The sequence below is a fragment of the Tenrec ecaudatus genome, chromosome 6, assembly GCF_050624435.1.
Source record: "Tenrec ecaudatus isolate mTenEca1 chromosome 6, mTenEca1.hap1, whole genome shotgun sequence".
In the NCBI taxonomy this organism is placed as follows: Eukaryota; Metazoa; Chordata; class Mammalia; order Afrosoricida; family Tenrecidae; genus Tenrec; species Tenrec ecaudatus.
In genome coordinates this window covers 21943065-21963380 of record NC_134535.1, presented here as the reverse complement: position 1 = coordinate 21963380, position 20316 = coordinate 21943065, and the positions used below count along the sequence as shown (strand labels likewise).

At 46.6% G+C, this 20316-nt stretch overlaps 1 protein-coding gene and 1 pseudogene across 2 annotated transcripts in view; one reads left to right on the top strand and one right to left on the bottom strand.

Moving 5' to 3' along the window:
- Window positions 1-5533: 5533 nt before the first annotated feature.
- On the bottom strand, window positions 5534-7647 carry LOC142450742 (ORM1-like protein 1; annotated as a pseudogene).
- Window positions 7648-8879: 1232 nt separating this feature from the next.
- The window catches only part of TXNRD1 (thioredoxin reductase 1), a 115626-nt gene continuing 104189 nt past the window's right edge, over window positions 8880-20316 (top strand). The window contains exon 1 of one of the 2 annotated variants that reach the window (XM_075551063.1): window positions 8880-8981. The gene's annotated coding sequence lies outside the window, so the exon portion shown is untranslated. The remainder of the gene's footprint in view (window positions 8982-20316) is intronic. The other variant, XM_075551062.1, reaches the window with a different exon arrangement.

The following is a 20316-nucleotide window of genomic DNA, read 5'->3' as shown; positions in this document are numbered from 1 at the left end:
ATGCAGCCAAGCAATTACAAGGAGAATCAGGTCACTGCCATCGAATCAATGCTGAGTCATAGTGGCCCTATGGGACAGGGTAGAGCTGCCCTTGTGGGTTTCTGACTGGAACGCTTTATGGGAGGTAAAAGCCTCATTGAGTTTAAATGAGTTTAAAGCCTCATCTTTCTCCCTTGTAGGGGCTGGTGGTTTCAAACTATTGACTTTGTGCTTAGCAGCCCAACATATAACCACTATGCCACCAGGCCTCCATGGGAAGATTAGAGCTCCTTCATCTGGCCGCAGCCTTGATACGATTGAAGGAGGTTTCATTCAGCGTGGCCTCCTCTCAGTGTAGATGTACAGTATGTGGAAGCTAGCTCGCTTCTACTGCTGGATTTGTATCCTGCATCTGGTTAGCTGTTCCCCTAACCTGGTGAATCCCCTGTTATTTTGCCTGCCCATCTGAGGAGCCATTGGCAGACTCTGACCTTGGATTCATAGACTGGCCTCATTCGGTTTGGCAGCCGCCAGCCTGTGGTCATCCTGCTTCCTTACACCAGCCCCTGCAGCTACAGGGGTCAGGAAAAGCCTTCAGCTTACATCGCCATGGACTTGAACTGGATTGGACTTGCCCGTTTCTACCAGTGTGAGCCATTTCTTGATAAAAATCTCTTTCTATAGACATACACATACAATTGTCACAGGACTTCTCTGGAGAAGTCTGCTAGACACAGTAGCCAACATCTCAGAGCAGAAATAAGTCACAAGGCCGATGGCCTACCCCATCTCATCAGTTTTAAAACCAGAACAATCCATATTGTCCAGCTCCAACCAGGGATTGTTCTGATCGGGGTCCCAATAGGTGATCCTATTGAGAGAAAATGGAGACCAAAACATAACTTCCTGTGAAAGTCTAGACTAACTGGACCAGTTGAGATGAGAGAACTTCCTGCGACGTTCACTGAGACATTCTTCAAACCTTGAGTTGAAGCTCTCCCAGAGACCGCCTGTTCTTGAAATAGCACAAGGGCGCAGGAAATAAAGGATAGATACTACCTTGTAGGAATGCCATTCTACAAAACCACCACCAAACATCTGAATGAGACCAAAAGGTCAGTATTTACTCCACAGCAGACAAGAAGATAAGGGGGCAGTGGGACTAGAGTGCGGGCAATGGAAGAGCCAGACCACGATTTCTAATATAGGCTCGCTCAAAATCACATGGCTAATGAATGCCCGCCCCAGGTCTTGAATCCAGGTCTGCCCGGCCACGGAGCTCGGCTCGTCCCTTGACTTCCTGGGATGGCAGGCCCCAGGAGAGGCACTGGGGGAATTTTTGGAGGGAGAGAGAGCGAAGGACTCCTACAGATGTACTCATTGATTGGCCCAATGCTGCATGGGCAGATCGAGTAAGCTGAGGACTGAGATGAATAAGTTGATGTGGGGTCCTGGTTTACAACTGCCGGCACCAGCACCACGGCAGGCCGTATAAAACCAAAGTCTGGGGCAGGCTTACGCTCTAATTTCAGATTCCTGGACACTGAGGTAATTCTGTCAGAGAAGGCATCACCTGTCCCAGACTGACCAGTAGGGAGCAGCAACACGCCCTCCCCCCCCCCCCACCCCCAATTGACCAGTCAAGAGAATACACGCGGAACTACTCACCAACCACCACCGGACAACGCTGACGCCAGAAGTTTTCTCCAATAAGTTTAAAGAACAGCAACACTGGACTGCCCCAGGTCCCTAGCCCCATAAAAGCCCAGGGAACAAAGAACTCGGGGCTGATTCCCTTTTGGACGCTGGGTCCCGCTGCACTGGGCAGTGAAGGAAAGAAAGCCCTAGCTCGAGCTAGACAAGAAATAAACCCCTTTTGCCATATTTGCATCTCAACTGGTCGTAATTCTTCCGTGTGCCCAAGGTGAGCTCGCGTTCCTTTCCCCAATCCAACATTATCAAACGGGATAGAGAAGTTCTTTCATTTATTACTGCTTACATAAATCACGTGTTATTAAACTAAAATTCAGAATGAAATTTCCAAGCAAGGCCGAACATTCTATGATTAGAAACATTAGTGAGTAAGAGCCTGGGCTTGGGAGTCAGGAAGCCTGGATTGGAGTGCCAACTCTGGGATTTGGAGCAACTGACCCCTGGAGCTTCAGGACTGTGGTTTGCCGAAGAGGAATCATTGCTTCTGCTACAAAGACCTGTGATGAGGAAACCTCGCAATAATGCCCGTAAAAGAACGCCACAGAATACCTAGCTCCATGGCTAAGTGTCCAACAATGTGGTGATTACCATCTAGTGTCTCCCAGGGTGACTCAGGTGGGCATATGACACTCAGCAATTTTGTTCTAGGCACACCAAGGAAATGGGAAAAGCCATAATTTTGGTGGTTGTTGTTAAATATATGCTTTAAACAGGAAAAAAATTTTTTAAAAGGCAACCACAATTGGAATGTTGCAGACATAATGGTCATTTTAGCATAAATTGAGCCGCATGTTAAACATATTAGAATATAAACAGACACACACGCATAAGAAACCATCATGCCAAATGAACAATGTCAACCTGGATCACAGGGGTGGGGGAGTGGGTTGGAGTGTCAGGCCTTGTCACGCTTTTAAAAGGGCCTGGCTTCCTTATGCTAGCTCCTATCCTAACAGACACCAAACACCTGGGGTGGTTTCATTAATGACTGGCTTTGCGGCAATATTGGTTTTATAAAAGGCTTTTGTTCCGCTGTCATTTGCTTTCTGTAGTTAAGTAAATAAAGCCGGGAGGTGTTTCCCCAAGAGTATTTTGACTCGAGGCGCTCCCAAGAAAAGCAGGAAATAACCTTGCCTACAAACGCAAGACTAACCAAAGGTCTTGCTCCATTGCGACACATCTGGGGACCAGGCAAGGTGATTCATCTTGGCTGGCTTGGAAGTTCCTCGAGAGCAGGCAACTTGAGTTAGAATGCCCTTGACAGGAGGGCATCAAGGCTGGACTTGGGCTGGCTGCTTTACACATGCTTATTAAAGAAAGGTCCAAGAAAGCCTTGCCTTGATCCAGAGTAGCCTTCACCAGATGTGGCCCACTGAGGTTCTGGTGTTAAAAAGTCACTCTTGGGGCATGGTGCCAGAGAAGCGCCAGCAGCCTGAGCAGCGTGTAGTCGGTACGCACAGCAGTGCCTCCTCCCTGAAACTCTTTGAACTTCTTCAGCTCAAAGCAAGGGCCAACCTGCCTTAAGCTGTCCTGAGATGGCCAAGCAGCCAGACTAAGACCTGGAGGAAATTGAGAACAAAGCAGAACCCACCGTAGCCATGCTTCCCAATTACCTCTCAGTCCTGCACGCTTTCAAGAAGGCCCTGGTCCTGGTCATGCAGGTGGAAGAGCAGGCCAGTAAGAAATCAGCGGCAAGAAATCGCCCCAGTGATGACTGCAAATAAATTGGAAAATAATGGAAGTTTCCCACCAACTTTTTGAAGCCCCCTTGTATATCTATCTCACAACTTTGCCTGTTCAGTTATTTACAGGTTTAAGCCTTATTGACAGCAATTACAAGAATCTGTTTGCAAGTTAACATTCCATGATCCTTGTAGTTTTTCCATCACCCCCTACTCTCCACCCCCCACTTTCTGTATACTGACCCAAGTAAGCACTAATAAACATTGATATCTATATTTTAAAAATCACTCTTGGGTTATAGGGAAAACTCATGTATTCCTTGTAGCTGTATAAATGGAGACCACCATTCTGGACAAACACTTGGCCCAGGAGAGAGCAGTCCTTGGAGAAGGATGTGAAGCTTGGCAGACACAATTTCTGCACCAATGGGCTCCAGCATCTCAAACAATTGAGAAGCTGCTGCAGGACCGGGCAGTGTTTCGTTCTGTTACACAGAGGTGCTGAGGCTGAGCTGCCTTTTCTAACAGCAGTTCCTCTATCCTTGATGCTTGGTCTAACCCTGATGGGGCCCTAACTGCATTCCTAATGGAGACATTCTTTTTCTGGGAGAGCCGGCAGGTACAGGACATCACAGTCTCTTCGCAGAGAATCTTCTCTCCCAGATCAAACAGCTTTGATAGCTTATACCCAAAGGCTCTTCATGCACAGCATTATCAGTAAATCTTTACAGTGGGCCCCCAGGAACAGCCAGGCAAGTCATTTTTATCTCAGGTTAACCAAAAGAAAGTGTCCTGCCTTTGCCGGGTCATCCCACATCTATGTGACCTACCCGTCCCTGCTGTACTCTTGCTGCTAGAAATAGTGGCTTAGATTCCTCTGACTGTCTCTCAGTCAATGATGGTTTGTGTGGCTCTTGTTCCTGCTCTACGTGTCCCAAACTGTATCATTCCCCCTTGTCTGCTGCAGCAACCACTTCCACTAAGTGAAGCTGGATAGCTCCCAGATGGGGCCCGTGTTCCTTTCTCAACAAACCTGTATTGTGTTTATCTCATGCAGGTGTGGCTCCATGACCAATCATGATACCTTGAAACAGGAGAGGAACTGCATGTCCAATGGTCGGATCCACTGTGGTACCGTGGCTCACTGGATTGCATCTTAATGCTGTTAGGTGTGGCTGAGATGGTTCCAACTCTGAGGGGTCCTTGGTACAGAGGAGTGAAGCCCTGCCTGGGTCTGCACCGCCCTCACTAGCTTCGATTTCAGTCCATTGTAGTAGTTCTTATGCCAATCACTCCATCCAGGGGCTTCTGTTTTTCATCGATCCTCTCTCTCTTGTTTTTTGGAGAGCTTTTGCAATAAGGGGAAATGTTATTAGTGTGTAGATTACCAGTTACTTAAAAAAATACACGGGTAAAGACAAACTGATTTCTACAGTCGAAACTTTTGAAATACAAAACAATGATCATTACCCCCCCCCCCCAAGTCGTTTTCTGGAAGCAAATTGATTTTCAAGTAGTTCTAAAACCCTTCAATTTTGTTTACAAATATTACTGTGTTTTTCAGTTTCATCCCATACCAGAGCACCTTTTCTTTTCATTTCTCAAAGTAGTAAATATTTCTTGTAGTTAAAGCTAGCAATTATAGGAAGTTGTGGGGGGAGAGGCCAGCCCCCACAACTAATCGTGGGTTCGATAGGCGTAATTGTATGGTTGAGATATATAAAGATTATAATAAAGTCATAGAGAATAAGGGGAGACAGAAGAGAGAGAAATAAAGAAGTCAGACACATTTCATGGTAGCATGCTCACCTCCTGGATGGCCAGGATCTTACCAGCTGGGTCCCGTTCACAGCGTGGGCCGAGGGGAGGGACAAAGTGCCAGAGAGAGAGGTGTTTATTGCTAACCAAGGCTTATAACTACTTAGGGGCGCAATTACAGGTAACCATATGTCACAGGAAGGGGCAGTACAATAGGCATGCACATCATAGGAAGGGGATATATAGGGGTATACGTGTGACAAGAAGGGCAGACCTTAGAGTCATGATGGCCACCTAACCTTGGTCATCCTTGAGTGGGCGGGCTTGACCTCCCTGGGCTCTCCTTCAGGGAAACAATTGACTACTCTCCTTATCAGAAGGGAGTGGGCCCTACTTGCTCCTGATGGCTGATAACCCTTAGGGAGAACAACCTCTGACCTACTTCTGTTGGCCTCCAAGTGTTTAGTCATTTGCCAGGTGTAGCAAGCAGCTAGGTTTGGCATGTGTCTGGGGGAGACAGCTTGGGAGAAATCTTTTTGTTTCCCATCACAAGATTATCGAGATAGTCGCTGCTTTGGAGTTAGTTACCATTTGTGTTTATCTATATTTATTGAAAAGCCAAAATTTTAATGGTTAAGTGTGGGGATTAAAAGGAAAATTAAGGAAAATTGATGTTATTGTTTACTGTACACCAGCGTACAGTACAGAGGCATCGTCTAGTAAAAGCTGCACTTCAAAACAGCATATGAAGACCCAACAGTCAGCCCTCCAATGTAAATGCCTCTCATGTCACATTTTCACAGAAACAGCACAGTATATGGACTACTTCGTCCTTACAGGAACCTGAGTAGCCCTGCAATTTTCAATTCAGTTTCAAAACATTTCAATACTTATTAATTCCAAAGATCCGAACACCATGTAGTCATGGCCGGGGAATTAGCACACTCAGGAAGATGTGTTAAGGATGGAGTTGGATCATACTTCGTATACAAACTTGCCCGAAAATATAGAATTATTGGAGAACCTGTGAAAAGTTTCCATGAAGATGTCAACTGTACTCCTTAGTCAAGTTGTTCCCCGTGAGCGCCGAGTCTTGCTTTACCCTGGTCGGACATTTCAAAAGGTATTCTGTTAGATTTCTCTCTCCGGCCTAAATCTCATCCTCGGTCCTTGGCTCCGCGCGAGAAAGATTTCATGCCGAAGCCGGGCTCGTGATCCAAGTGAATTTAATGAAAGTTCAAAGAAGCATCAGGTTTTACGCGGCACCCATAGGATTCCTTTGACCATGCGGCCTGGCAGAGACTGCTGGGGGTCATGCAAGGATCTCTCCCCTCCCTCGGAGACGACCAGACCACACAAGCAAACCAAGACAAAGAGCCCAAGAGCCCAAGAGACCCTCTCCCTTCAGGTCCCTGCCTTTTAAGGGTTCCCAGGGGAGGTGTGGTGAACGACCCCAGGATCGATCCCATTGGCTGAATTGCAATCACCCGGCCCAGGTGGGCTGCTCCAGGTGTAACGCCCATCCAAGCCCACCGGCGGGAAAATCCAGCTTTTGTCTTTTGCTGGCTCTCCTGGGCATGCGTAAATGGACTTCCCAATTTCCTAGGCTAAGCTACCTAACATTTCCTTTCACTGCGTGTGAAAATACATACATCCCCAGGTTATGTGTCATATTTGTTACGGTCCAAGAAACAGGATCACTGAAGGAAGGAAATGCTGAGTAAGGCAATATGAAGCAAGCCAACTCCTCATGCACATGTCACCACGTACCACGACTGTTCATCACACGAGTAATAGGATTCACCTCAAGTGGGCGACTCCAACATTCATGTTTGCTCCGCCAACACACTCCCCATGGCCGCACAGAGCAGGACCAGCCCAGCGGAGCTGGTGTCTCCTTACAGGTCAAAGCTGATCCTCTCTTTACCAAGCATGATGCTCTTTTCCCAAGGATTGGTCTCTCCTGATAACATGTCCAACATATACGAGACAAACCATCCTGGCTGTCCTTCCTCCAAGATAAATGTGTTTGTTCTTCTGGGGGCTCCTGGTGCTGTCAATATTCCTCACCAACAGTACCATAATTCAAAGGTATAAATCCTTCTTTACCAGTCTTATTGATGGATGTTGAGGTGCACTCCATATGGAAGAGTGTGGCTTTTGATCTTCACTAAATGCTTCACCCTCTTCCCATTCAGCAAGCAAGGCTATCCCATCTGGTACTGCAGGTTGTCAGTGACTTTTCCTCCAATCATGATGCTGCGTTCTTCACTCCATTGATTTCTCAGGTTTTATACATTATATTAATGACAGGAGATAGAGCTTGTAGAGTAAGTCAGAAGATCCTTGATGACATTTTAAAAAAAGGTAAAGGAGGGGACTTGGGAGTTATGATGGTGTGTTAATCCGGGTTGACTAGAGAAACAAACCTGGAATTACTCATATGTTTATAAGAGAGAGTTTTAGATCAAAGAATAATTGTCTATTGAGAAAACAACCCAGCTAAATCCAGATCAAGCCCATACGTCTATTAGCCCATATGTCTGATACTAGTCCATAAATTCCTCTTTACACTAACACAGCACATGCAATGTTGCCAAATGTAGGAAGATCACACGCCGGTGGGTGGAAAGTCCTGTGGATCCAATGGTGGTGGACACATCTCCAGGGCTCTGGCTGCCATCAGCATGGCTCCAGGTGACTTGTCAATAGGAATGTGAAGCAGAGAGAATGTGTAATCTGCCTCCCAGGAGAAAAAAAAAAGAGGAAGTTCCCAGAATCCTCATGATCCGGCCATGCCCAAATGAAGGCATCCTCAGGCAGTGACCTGAGTGACAGGTCAACTTCACCCCTTCATTCTTTTCTCAAGGCGACATGAACTTGTGTACCCACCACAGATGGCATGATCATAGAACACAAAGGCCATATAGCAACGCCACGGGACAGAGTTGAATTGACCTGGGGTTAGCAAGGCTGAAATCTCTGTGGAATCAGACAGCCTAGTTTTTCTCTCATGAAGTGGCTGGTGGGATGGATGGTTCTCACAGGTGTGCTTCACCGCTGTACCACCAGGGGACGACGGTGCTGCTGTTCAAAACAGTGTGGTCTCCTGTGAGGGGGGGAGCCAACAGTTATAGCAAACCAGCTTCGATCTCATTGAATCCACCCAGTTTCATAGGGATCCCATGTCACTGAATGATTTACAACACCCAAAGGCTCCTAGATGCTTACAAGGCTGTGACACTAGGCATGTGTTAGTTACCAAGTGAAAATCTGGGAGCAAGTGAGTCGAAAACGACCCTAAGTCACTGAGTTGGGTTTTCCACTTTTTGTTTAGGAGCTAAATGTGTGTGGGAAGTGACTTACATGATACACTGTAAATGGAAAAAAACTGCCTGGAGTGAAAATACTGGAAAAGAAATAGGCAACACAGCAAGAGCAGTTTGTTTGAAGTCTTTGGGTGGTGCACTTTTTCCTTATTCTTCCCACTACTGAATTGTCCAATTGCTCGTCAATGGGCGTGATTTAATATTAAATGAATATAATAATTCCAGGAATATGAAGTAGAACAGGCTTGGAACCAGCTTCCAGGAGCTCCCGACTCGCCCCGCCCACCGCCCCGCGCGCTCCGCCCGCCGCTCGCCCCGCCCACCGAACGCCCCGCCCACCGCGCGCTCTCCCTCGACGCCGGCAGGGGGCGCCCGGCTTCCGCTTGGCTTCCCTCAGCGCCGCGAGTTCCCCCAGAGCCCCCGCGGGCCCTGGGGTGCGGGAAGAGCAAGGACACGGGAACCGCTGCGCTGCCCGAGTGCCAGCCCAAGGGCAAGTGCGGGCAGGGCCACTGTTCGTCAGGTACGACCGAGGGAGGAGGAGCGGCCTCCCGGCGCCCGGGCCAGCCCCCGGTGGCTGCCATTCTAGTGGCCGGCCGGGCCTTGCACAACCCCGACGGCCGGCGCAGCGGCGCCCAGCCGGAGCCCCCCCACAGATGGGCCTGATGCGGAGCTCTGCCCCATTTATCCAAAGGCAGGGCGCTGGTGAGGGGCTGCCCCTTGACCTTTCCCGGGGGGGGGGGGGGGGAGCAGGACCGTTTCCAGAAACAAAACCACTCACTGTGTTTCTTTTCTCCGGGGTCTGTGGAGGGTACGACTCGGAATGGCCTTGATGGCAGTGAGTTAGCGTTTCCTCTTGATTCGAGCACCGTGTGTCCAAAGAATTATTGGAGGAGAGGGGACCGGAGTCACTTTTGTCTCACAAGAAGCCAGGCCCCTGGGTTGAAGGTAATAGACGCAGGTCAGCACAAGCCTCGGCGCCATGGAGGATGTTAGGCCAGTGTCACTGGAGCTCCCGACTGGGCGCTGGTGGCGCCGTGCTTATGCGTTGGGCTGCTAACCACAAAGTTATCAGTTCGAAGCCACCAGCCCTCGCTTGGGATGAAAGACCGGACTTTGTACTTCCCGAAGCAATTACAGTCTTGGAACCCCAAAGGGGCAGTTCTACCCTGCCCTACAGGGTTGCTATGAACAGCATTGACTCAATGGCACTGTTTGGTGTTTGGTTTCTGACTAGGTAGATGGAAGATGAGGGGCTATGGTTGCCCCCTCAGCACTAGCACCCTTGTCGAAATATTACCAGAGACATCTTCCTTTGCCTCTCCCTTTACCCCCTGCTTTGAGTCCTGGGTGCATGACTGACACACCACCCTGCTTTCTTTTCCGCCAACGACTCTGAGTTTGGGACTGCATTTTGCAGATGCTAAATAAGAGATCATAGTGACTTGGTCCTGGCAATGTGACTTTCTAGGGATAATCTTGTTTCATCTTCCCAACCGTGCTAAGCTGGGTTGATCTAACCCCCATTTTACAGACGATAATACCGGATCACAGAGTATCAAACTTGCCCAAAGCCACACGAAGTGGCATCCAAGTGAGTGGAGCTCGCTACAAACAACCACTTTGACTCCAAAGCCCAGGCTCACGCATCATCGTCAGACTGCTCTCCATTGACACAGAACGTGAAGATCAAACCAAACACACATAAGCAGGCACCTGTCCAGTTGCTGGAATTCTTAGCCGCTGCAGGCGCTGTGAGGAGGCTTGGTGGCACAGCGGATTTAAATGTTAGGCCACCAATGGAAAGGAGGAAGGTTTGGCTGTGGGCTCTTGGAAAGAGTCTTTCCAAGAGCCATGGTCTCAGAAATCACAGGGAACGATTCTTGCCCATGGCAGGAGGTTTGGTTTGGTTTGGTTTGGTAGGAGCTCTGCTGGCACAGTGGTTGAAATGCCTGCTTTAGGTCTGCGGTTAACCACGCCCCAGCCACCCCACGAGAGGAAGAGGTGGCAGTGTCCTTTTGGAAAGCTGGCAGCCTGGGAAACCCTGAGGGACAGTTCTTCTCTGTCCTCTAGGGTTCGTTGTGAGTTGGCTGGCCCATGGCAGTGGGTTTGGTTTGGGTTTGGTGAGTGGGACCAGTTTCGTTCAGAGGCTTAAGTCTAGTTACAGCATATGACAGCCTAAGAGGAATGGTAAAAACAACCCCGTAGGGGAGGCAGCTTCCTTGGAAGAGGCTGGATAAGGGGAGAGGTGTCTCAAGATGGGAATAGCTGGTGAGATCATGCTGCTGGGGCTGAGGGCTCAGACAGGGATGGAGGAATGGCCCAGAAGGCCGGGTGCAGGCAACTCCTGCTAACGGCCAGGTCCTCCATTTGTGGTCACCGTTTGCATTTCTCTTCTGTACACTGAGGGATTTAAGTAAGGAGTGTCGCCATTTCTCCTCTCATGTACCATGTTCATAATTGGACAGTATCTATATACTACCTTATATTGTCCTTTAATGACACCAAGGCTCCTTGTTTCAAAGAATGCTTTCGATGGAAGTAAATCAATGTATCTCAAACCCCATGCAGAAAAGTACACATATCATAGCACAACTTACTACATTTTCATAAACTGAACATACCTAGCAACCAGGTCAGGAGACAAGATTGGCAGTATTCCCAGAGCCCTTCCCCTAACCCCTCTTCTCTAGTCATTGTCACCACACCAATGACAACCACAACTCTGAATTCTAGCAGCATAGAAGAAGAATTTCACCTGTTTTCTGTTGCTTTTTTTTTTCCCAGAAGCTTTTTTTTAAAAACGTTTTATTAGGGGCTCATTCAACTCTTATCACAATCCATACATATACATACATCAATTGTATAAAGCACATCTGTACATTCTTTGCCCTAATCATTTTCTTTTCTTTTTTTACATTTTATTAGGGACTCATACAACTCTTATCACAATCCATACATATACATACATCAATTGTATAAAGCACATACATACATTCCCTGCCCCAATCATTCTCAAAGCATTTGCTCTCCACTTAAGCCCTTTGCATCAGGTCCTCTTTTTTTTTTCCCCCTCCCTCCCTCTGTTGCTTTTTTAAGGTTAGATTCAAGGGTCAGCAAACCCCATCCTGTCCCTCACAGCAATCAAACATCATTTGAGAGCCGTCAGTAGATTTTTACAAACAACGGAAATCACCATTACTTGAGTACTATCCTTGACAATTTTCGATTTTTCTCCAAAAGAGCTGCATATGACTCCAGAGCCGCAGTGTGCCAACCCCTGATCTAGGTGCTCGCTCTTTTACTGTGGATCTTCACGCACGTACAGACAAGGGAACAGCAAAACGTTCCTGGAAGAAATTCCATTACCTTTTTGTTCCATTTCTCCAGGAACGTTTTGAAGCCCCTCCTATAGGTAACTATTGAAATTTAAAATGTTCTCCACGGTACCACTTATAAACATTCTAGAAGCTGTCTGCCTTGGGTACCATCGAAGATCTGCTTATCAGGTTTAGTGGAATGTTGGGCGGCTTCCCTCCCAAATGAAAACTGGCCAGGTTTCAGGAAGCCGATCTCTCAAGTGAGCAAGCCAATTCTAATGTGGAGAGTTTCTCACTCGAGCCCACGGTGTTCATGATGTAGGACATCTCAACGGCATGACTCCAGCCGAACATCTGTCATCGATTAGACGTGGGGACTCACAGGTGAACAAGGCGTGATCTCAACCATCGAGCATATCGCCAGGGGAGCCACCTAGAAAATGCAGTGTCATAATGTGTAGTCATAAAGGTGGATGGGTACAAGATCCTAGGGGAGGATGGCAGAGCAAGTTCAGAGCGGGCCGCTTCGCATTTTCAATTTGTATTTCTGCAATGACACACCTTGTTTAATTCTGATTCACTGGGGAAGTGGTCCCCTTCCCTCAGCCCTTTGCTGGGTTTTTGAGGAATGCCTTGTTCATTATTCTGCCTCCCACACTCCCAGAGAATCGGGCAGGGCTCACTAAGTGTGTCCATATGGTCCATCTGCAAAGGGCTTCTTTTTTGGGGGGGTACTGGCAGAATATTTCAAAAGCTGATGCCACTCATGCTGACCAGCTTCTCCATGAGTAGCAGAACACGCGGCGTTTCTCAGAGCGTGGTCCTGAAACCACGACAGGAGAAACAATGACCTGAAAGGTGGGGTGGGGTGGGGGTGGAGGGGTGGGCCCACGAGTTATTTCCCTGGTCTCTACCCTAGACCTGTTAAAACAGAGCCATTTCCTGGGGTTGGGCCCAGGAACCTCTCTTTCTGATGCCTCTGGTGGTTCTGGTCGAACCCAGCAAGTTCTGAGAACACTGTACTGAGGTGCTGGACCAGAGTCACACTCGCTTTGGGGCAGACCGTCTGTGGAAGTAGTCACTGCGGATCATGGACGCTGATAAGCTGAGTGAGAAGTTCGAGAAGGAAATTGAAAGCTGTGGTGTGGAGTCAAAGATCATCCTGACGGTTGTGATAAGAATCTAATCAGCAGTTGATGTTCCATGCTGTTCGAGATAATTGAGGAGAAAACTTATTATGATAATCATTTTAATTTTTGGTTTGTCAAAAGGTAATTTAAGTAAAAGGCTTTAACCATAATTTGTTCATCGCACTTGAATTCTTCTTCATATTAATAAGCAATGAATCTTTAAACTTTTTCATTATTTTGCCTCTGAAAGTTTCCAAGGTATTTTGGATTTACAGTTGGCTTCAGTTCCAAAAAGAAGGGACTCCTCTCATGCCATTCTGTACTGCTGTGCAAAGTCAGGGAGTATGGAATGGCACGCTTGTAAGCAGGTTTCCTAGATCCTGGTTTGAAGCACTGAGATCCACTTTTCAGATGGAAACCAGTTTCTCTGGACAGATGTACATCCTCACCATCCGACAGTAACAGCAAGCTTTTTGTTACTTACTGGCTCAAGGGGCAGCACAGTGTCTTCAGTTGGTGGGTTGAGAATGCCCTTAGACCAGTCAATAAGTGTTACTTTGGCTGCGTGTGTGTAATGTGTGTTTATACACGCACACACACATATGTCTGTTTAGTGGAAGACAGCTGAGTGGGCGGTGGGATGTGATATAGCCTGGAGAACAACTTGTTTTGAGTAGTCGTGTGCCATCAAATGGATTTGTCTTCTTTTTTTTCCATTGAGTGGATTCTGACTCATAATGACCCTATGTGGCAGAGTAGAACTGCCCCAAAGATTTTCTGAGTTGTCTTTATAGGCCTTTAAAGCCTATAGCTCTCTAGGTCTTTTCTCTTGAAGAGCTAGCTACTGGTAGGTTACATCCCAGCTGAGTATTTCACCCGTTGGCTACCTGGATGCCTGAAGGGATTGAAAATGCAGATCTCTAGAGGGCCGGTCAGATAGATGACAAAATGAGGGTGGTGGATCCTGAAGTGAACTGCAGGCATTGTGGCCTCGACTGAACTCTAGAGGTTGGGTGGAAAGGTGAATCTCAGTGTTGCCAGATCTAACTTTTCAAGAGAAACTGGAAATCCAGATTTATTAACTGTGTATGAGTTGTCTCCAGTGGAAAAAAGTCAGAAACTAATTCAGTGAAACGCTGAGGGCCAAACAAAATGGGATTGCAGGGAAAATGGACTGTAAAATAGCGTCAATTGGCACACATTGTAGAAAGACAAGGTCGTGCTGCTTGCATGCGTAGGAGAAGGGCCTGAAGAGGGAGCAGCGTTTTTAAAGTAGCAGCGTCGTGCTGAGCTAGGGCTGCATTGGCTGTGGCATCACCGGTGTCAACGTATGATTCTCCAAAAGTAAGAGAATTCTGAGCATGCATGAAAATGCATTCATTGCATAACTGAACCATAAGTGAAGCTGCTTTAAAGGGGATGTCCAGAAATGTACGGTTAGAGAATCAGTCGAATATGGAGCATTAAATTTGCTCATAATTAGAAAGCTGGTCAACATCCTCTAAGACAGTACACCTGTAGCCTCTGGGGTTATTGGACACTAGGGTATGAGTTAACATGAAACCTCAGTGTCTGGACTCATGCCAGCGAATCAATAGAAAAGTCAAACCCAGGGACACTCGTAGAGAATTAAATGTCCTTGGGTGGACTAATTAAACCATGCCATGTCTCAGTATGACCTTCTCTGTCTTTCGTTCCATATTTTGCCTACTTTCCTTTAAAACCATAGACGGACAACAAGGACCCCATGTGTAACAGAGGGAAACGCGGCCTGGTCCTGTGTCGGCCTCACTGTGGCCGTTTGAGCCCCTCGTTGCAGCCATCTGGTTGTATCGTCCCATACAAAACGCTGGCAATCGCTGTGAGCGTGTGGAAGGCTTGCTCCCCTCTGTTCAGTTAGTGCTTGTTTCACTGAGTGCTTTAGCACAGGGATTTATTTAGAAGTGGGCAGAGCGCTCTTGGTCATTGTGTTTGGCGCTCCAGTGACATAGTGGCCTATACATTGAGTTGCTGACAAGGTCAGTGGTTCAAACCTAGCAGCCACTCTCAGGGAGAAAGATGAGGTTCTCTACTTCTGTAAAGACTGAAAGTTTCAGCAACCCAAAGGTGCAGATTTACATTCTCCTCTAGGTCACTGTGAATCAAAATCAACTCCATGACAGGGAGTTGGTTGGACTGAAGCAAGAGCCTGATTGAATTCTTTCATTAGGGGAATGGCAGTAGCAGGAATTACAGTTTTCTACACCATTTCCTATGCCCAAGTGAAGCTTGTCAGAAGTGCACTGCCGGGCTTCACGATCCTGGTTTCACTGTGCCTGCCCCTTCACCAGGGTTTCATGGGAATTTCTGCATGTCGGTTGAGCCGATAGACGGGTAATGCAATCCTCAGGCGCTAGCAAAGGTAATCTGAGTAAGAGGAAGCGTTCACATGGAAGCAGAGACAAAGCTTCACAGGGACTAGCCCCTTAGGCACAAGGAAGAAATGGCACAAGCTCTTTGGTGTCGCTAAGAGACAACAGAAAATAGGGAAGCATGAGTAAATGTGTGAGGCATCTGGTTTTGAGGTACAATAACTGGAGCAGGCTTGCTAAAAAGCATTATTTAAAACTACAACGAAACACAAAACCACCACACACACACACACACACACACACACACACACGAGAAAGTCTGTCTTTTTTGTCCCGGGGTTGGGGCAAAATAGTGCATGAGGAAGTAGGGGGTAGATTTTAAAGAGAATTTCATGTGAAAGCTTTTCTCTATAAACAGACACTGATTCAGAATCAGTTCGTTCTAGATTAGAGCAGAGCCATGACTTCTGGGGAACTGTGGGCAGGGTTAGGCCCCCTTTGTGGTTTTCTCCCTTGCATGTGGGCCCTGGTGGTTGTTGTCTGGGGCTGTGAGTCAATTCCACCCCAGTTGTGCGCCATCCTCGCCATGGCTCTATGTATGTGCTGTGGGTTTCCCCCACGCCCTCACCGTGCCAGGCTCCCCACTCATCTGGCTTGCTTTTTGACTTCGACACAATATGCTTCCTTAAGTTCATGGGGAATGACTCATATGTTCTAATTCATTTTTCTATCTGTGGGGGAAGGTTGGCAGAGCAGGTCAGCTACCCTTTCTACAATGCTTACACATGTTGTTTTGTGACAGTAGTCGCAAGCCCCACAATGTAACAGCACTCGTCCCACTTTCCCCCTGTATTTAGCATTTCTCGTCGGCGTCTTTCCTGCCCCTTCCTGCCGTCTAAAGTGCTCCTGTAGTTGATTGTTCTAATAAGTGTTTACCTCCCTAGTGTGTCCTTGTTCACCTTCCTAGTCTTTGGCTAAAAATTGAGTCCGGGGGATGAGTTTAATCTGCAAGGTGTCTAAGGGCCCTGGTCTCTGGGGTTCCATTAATGTCTGGTGGACAAGTGAGCACGGTCTTTTTCCTTAGGATTTAGAATTTGGGTCTGCATTTTTCGTCCACTTTATCGAGTACTTCCCATTACAATCAGGTCACCAGTGGTGTCGGGCAGCATCTATTACTTCTGGTCTCAGGGGCCAGAAGGCAGGGATTCACAAGATCCATTTTAGATTCATTTTTCCTTGAGTCTTTGATTTTCTTCGTGCGTCTTTGCTCTGGACGGAGAGACTAGTAGTTGCATGTTAAATGACCACTCACAAGCTGTTGATACCCGAGTTGCTACTCACCAAAGGAGGGTGTACAACACTGTCTTCCTGGGCTACATTATGCCATCGAACTGGGTGTTGCCCAAGACCATGGTCCTGAGCCCAGGCCCCAAAACTCATTCCTTGAGGTTATGGCTAAGAAGTTTTCCTAACTTTGCTCTCAGTAGGCTCTGCTATTATTTATAAGTGGCTGCATAGATGATATTTAACTGAACAGGTTAAGGTGGTAAATGGGACTAAACCCATTCAAAATATCTATGATATATATATATATATATTATGTTTGACAGAATATATTTCTTTTAAAAATCATTTTATTGTGGGCTCTTACAGCTCTTATCACAATCCACTCATCCATCCATTGGGTCAAGCACTTCTGTACATATGTTGCCATTATCATTTTCCAAATATTTACTTTCTACTTGAGCCCTTGGTATCAGTTCCTCATCCCCCCTCCTCCTCATGAACCCTTGATAAATTATAAATTATTATTATTTTCATATCTTACATTATCCTTTGTCTCCATCCATTTTTCTGTTTGTCCCCCTGGAGTGGGGGATCATTGTGATTGGTTCCTCCTTTCTCCTCCCACCTTCTCCCTATCCTCCTGGTATTGCTACTCTCATTATTGGTCCTGAGGAGTTTATCTATCCTGGATTCCCTGTGTTTCAAGCTCTTATTTGTACCAGTGTACATGCTCTGGTATAGGCAGATTTGTAAGGTAGATTTGGGGTTATGAAGTGGTGGGGGGAGGAAGCATTAAAGAACTAGAGGAAAGTTATATGTTTTGTCTGTACTATACTGCACCCTGACTGGCTTGTCTTTTCCTTGTGACCCTTCTGTGAGGGGATGTCCCGTTGTCTACAGATGGGCTTTGGGTCTCCACTCCACACTCCCCCCTCATTCACATTGATATGATTTTTTGTTCTGGGTCTTAGATGCCTGATTCCTGATCCCATCGAAACCTCATGATCGCACAGGCTGGTGTGCTTCTTCCATGTGGGTTTTGTTGCTTCTCAGCTAGATGGCTGCTTGTTTATCTTCAAACCTTTAACACCCCAGATACTTTATCGTTGAATAGCTGGGCACCATCACCTTTCTTCGCCACATTTGCTTATGCACTCACTTTGTCTTCACGAATTGTATCGGGAAGGTAAGCATCACAGAAAGCTGGGTTATTAGAACAAAGTGTTCTTGCATTGAGGGAGTTCTTGAGTAGAGGCCCAATGTCCATCTTCTGCCTTCATACTTAATATATAAGTATATATATTTCCCTATCATTATATATAAATATTTTATATATGTACATGCCTTATTTAGACCTCTATAAATGTCCTTTGCCTCCTTGTTCTTCTCATTTCATTTTACTTTCCTCTTGTCCCACTATCATGTTCAGCCTTCATTCAGGTTTCAGTAATTCCTCTCAGCCACATTGCCCTTGATCAAACCCCATCAGGCATCCTATGTCCTCCTCGCCATTGATTTTAGGTCACTTGTTATTCCCTTATCCTTGGGCTTGTTGATACCCTTCTTCCTTTCTCCTGCTTCCCCCTCTCTCTTGTCCCCTGGAAGCATCGGTCCCTTTGTTTTCGCCTCCGAATTATTTATCCCACCTATCCTATCTAGATAGATATGCAGAGACAATAATAAGCACAAAAATAAGACAAAACAAAACAAAATAAAACCAATGACAAAAAAAAGCCCACCAATAGTTCCAGGTCTGTTTGTTGATGGTTAGGAGTATTTTCCAGGTGAGTCTGCTAGGGTGCCACATCCTGGCTCCAAAGTCTATCTATGGTATTCCCCAGGGACTTCATTGCTTTGCTCCCCTTGCTGTTCTGTTGCCTGCCCTGGTGTGGTGGGGTCAGATCAGACACAATTCTCGCACTGTCTCGCCAGTGTTGTCCCCAGTAGCGGCGCCATGGGTCAGTGAGGGAAGTCGTGTCTCCTGGTGGGGCCAACCCTGTGGTCCTCTCTGTGCATTGGCTTCTCTGAGCAGGAATACTGCCCTCAGGACTTGGTGGGCCTGGATGTGCTCCACTCGTTCCTTCTCTCTTCATTTGCTCCTGTGTGCTCTGATCAGATGCGCCCCTCTCCCTGAGCTGTAGCTTCAGTGATGTCCTCTGAAGTATGTTCTTCAGGGGGGTGGGGGTGGAGTCCACGTAGTTGGGATTGGGGTCAGCCCCGCAGACCTCTTTATTGATTCGCTGCTTCATTCGTGCTTCATGAAGTCTGGTCTCTCCTTCCCTCTCCTGTGGAGATATAAAAAATACCCTCCCCTTGGTTGGGTTAGTGCCCTGTGCCCCCCGCTACCCATCTTTTTCTTACTTTCCCACTCCTTTTGAGTTGGCTGCCATATGTATCCTTGGATTGGGTCTGGCCCCTGACATAGTGCCTGGACCTCACTCCAGGAATGTATGTATACAGTAGCTTTCCCCCTGTGCCCTTTTGCATTTCCCCCCTTTTGCATTTTTAAACTTGTTTCCAACTCCTTGCAATTGTGAACTGCATTGCAATGAACAATGGAATAAAAATGCCTGGCCGTGGTTTGTTTCTTGCCTCTTCTGGGTATATGCCTAGTAGGGGGATTGCTGGGTTGTGTGGTAGCTAAATCTCCATCTGTTTTAGGTATCGCCAAACCGATTTCCATAGTGGCTGTATATACCTACAGGTCCACCAGCAGTAGATGAGAGTTCCTATCTCACCACACTTGTTACTTTCTGATATTTTGAATTGGGCTATCTTTGAGGGTGCTAGTGGGTATCTCATAGTTATTTTATCTGCATTTCTCTCATGTCTAATAATCAGGAGCATTTTCTCATTTTTATTGACCATTTGGATTTCTGCCCTTGTGGAATTTATGTTCAGGTCCTTGGCCCATCTCCTTAGTGGGCAATTAGTTTTTTTTTTCTTATTGTAAGCTAGCAGAGTATTGTAGATTTTAGCAATAAGACCTTTGTCTGATGTGTCATTGCTAACGATGTTTTCCAAGTCTGTGGGCTCTCTTATTACGTACTCTCTTGGTGAATTCTTTCGATGTACACAGGTGTTTTATCTTCATTATAGCCAAATTGTTAATCCATGCCTCCTCCATGTTTGTGTCCTTCCCTATTTCTGATAGCCTATGTATTCTCTGCATCAAAGTTCTCAGGTTTGTCCCAATTCCCTCATTGATGGCCCTAATAGTTTGGGGTTTAACCTCAAGGTCTGTGATCCACCTTGAGTTTACTCTTGTGCATAGAGTGAAGTAAGGGTCTTGCTTCATTTTTTCTGCAGGTAGATATCCTTTTTTTTCCCCTAGTACCACATGTTGAAGAGGGCATCTATCCACTTCCCATTTGATTTTTTTGGGCCCTTATCAAAGATCAATTGTCTGTATGCTAATGATTTTATTTCTGGGTTTTCAGTTCTTTTCCATTGGTCTGAGTATCTGTCATTATACCAGTACCACATTGTTTTGACCATTGACCACTGTGGCTGTATAATAGGTGATAAAATCAGGGAAAGCAAGCCCTTCTACTTTGTCCTTCTTCTTGAGGAGTTTTCTGCAAATTCTGGGTTTCTTCCCTCTCCATATGAAGTTGGTAATCAGTTTTTCCAATTCTTTGAAGAAAGATGATGATATTTGTATCAGAATAGCATTAAACTCATATAGTGGCTTGGGAGGAGCTGACATCTTTACTGTATTGAGTCTTCTCATCCATGAACATGCGATATTCTTACATCTGTTGAGATCA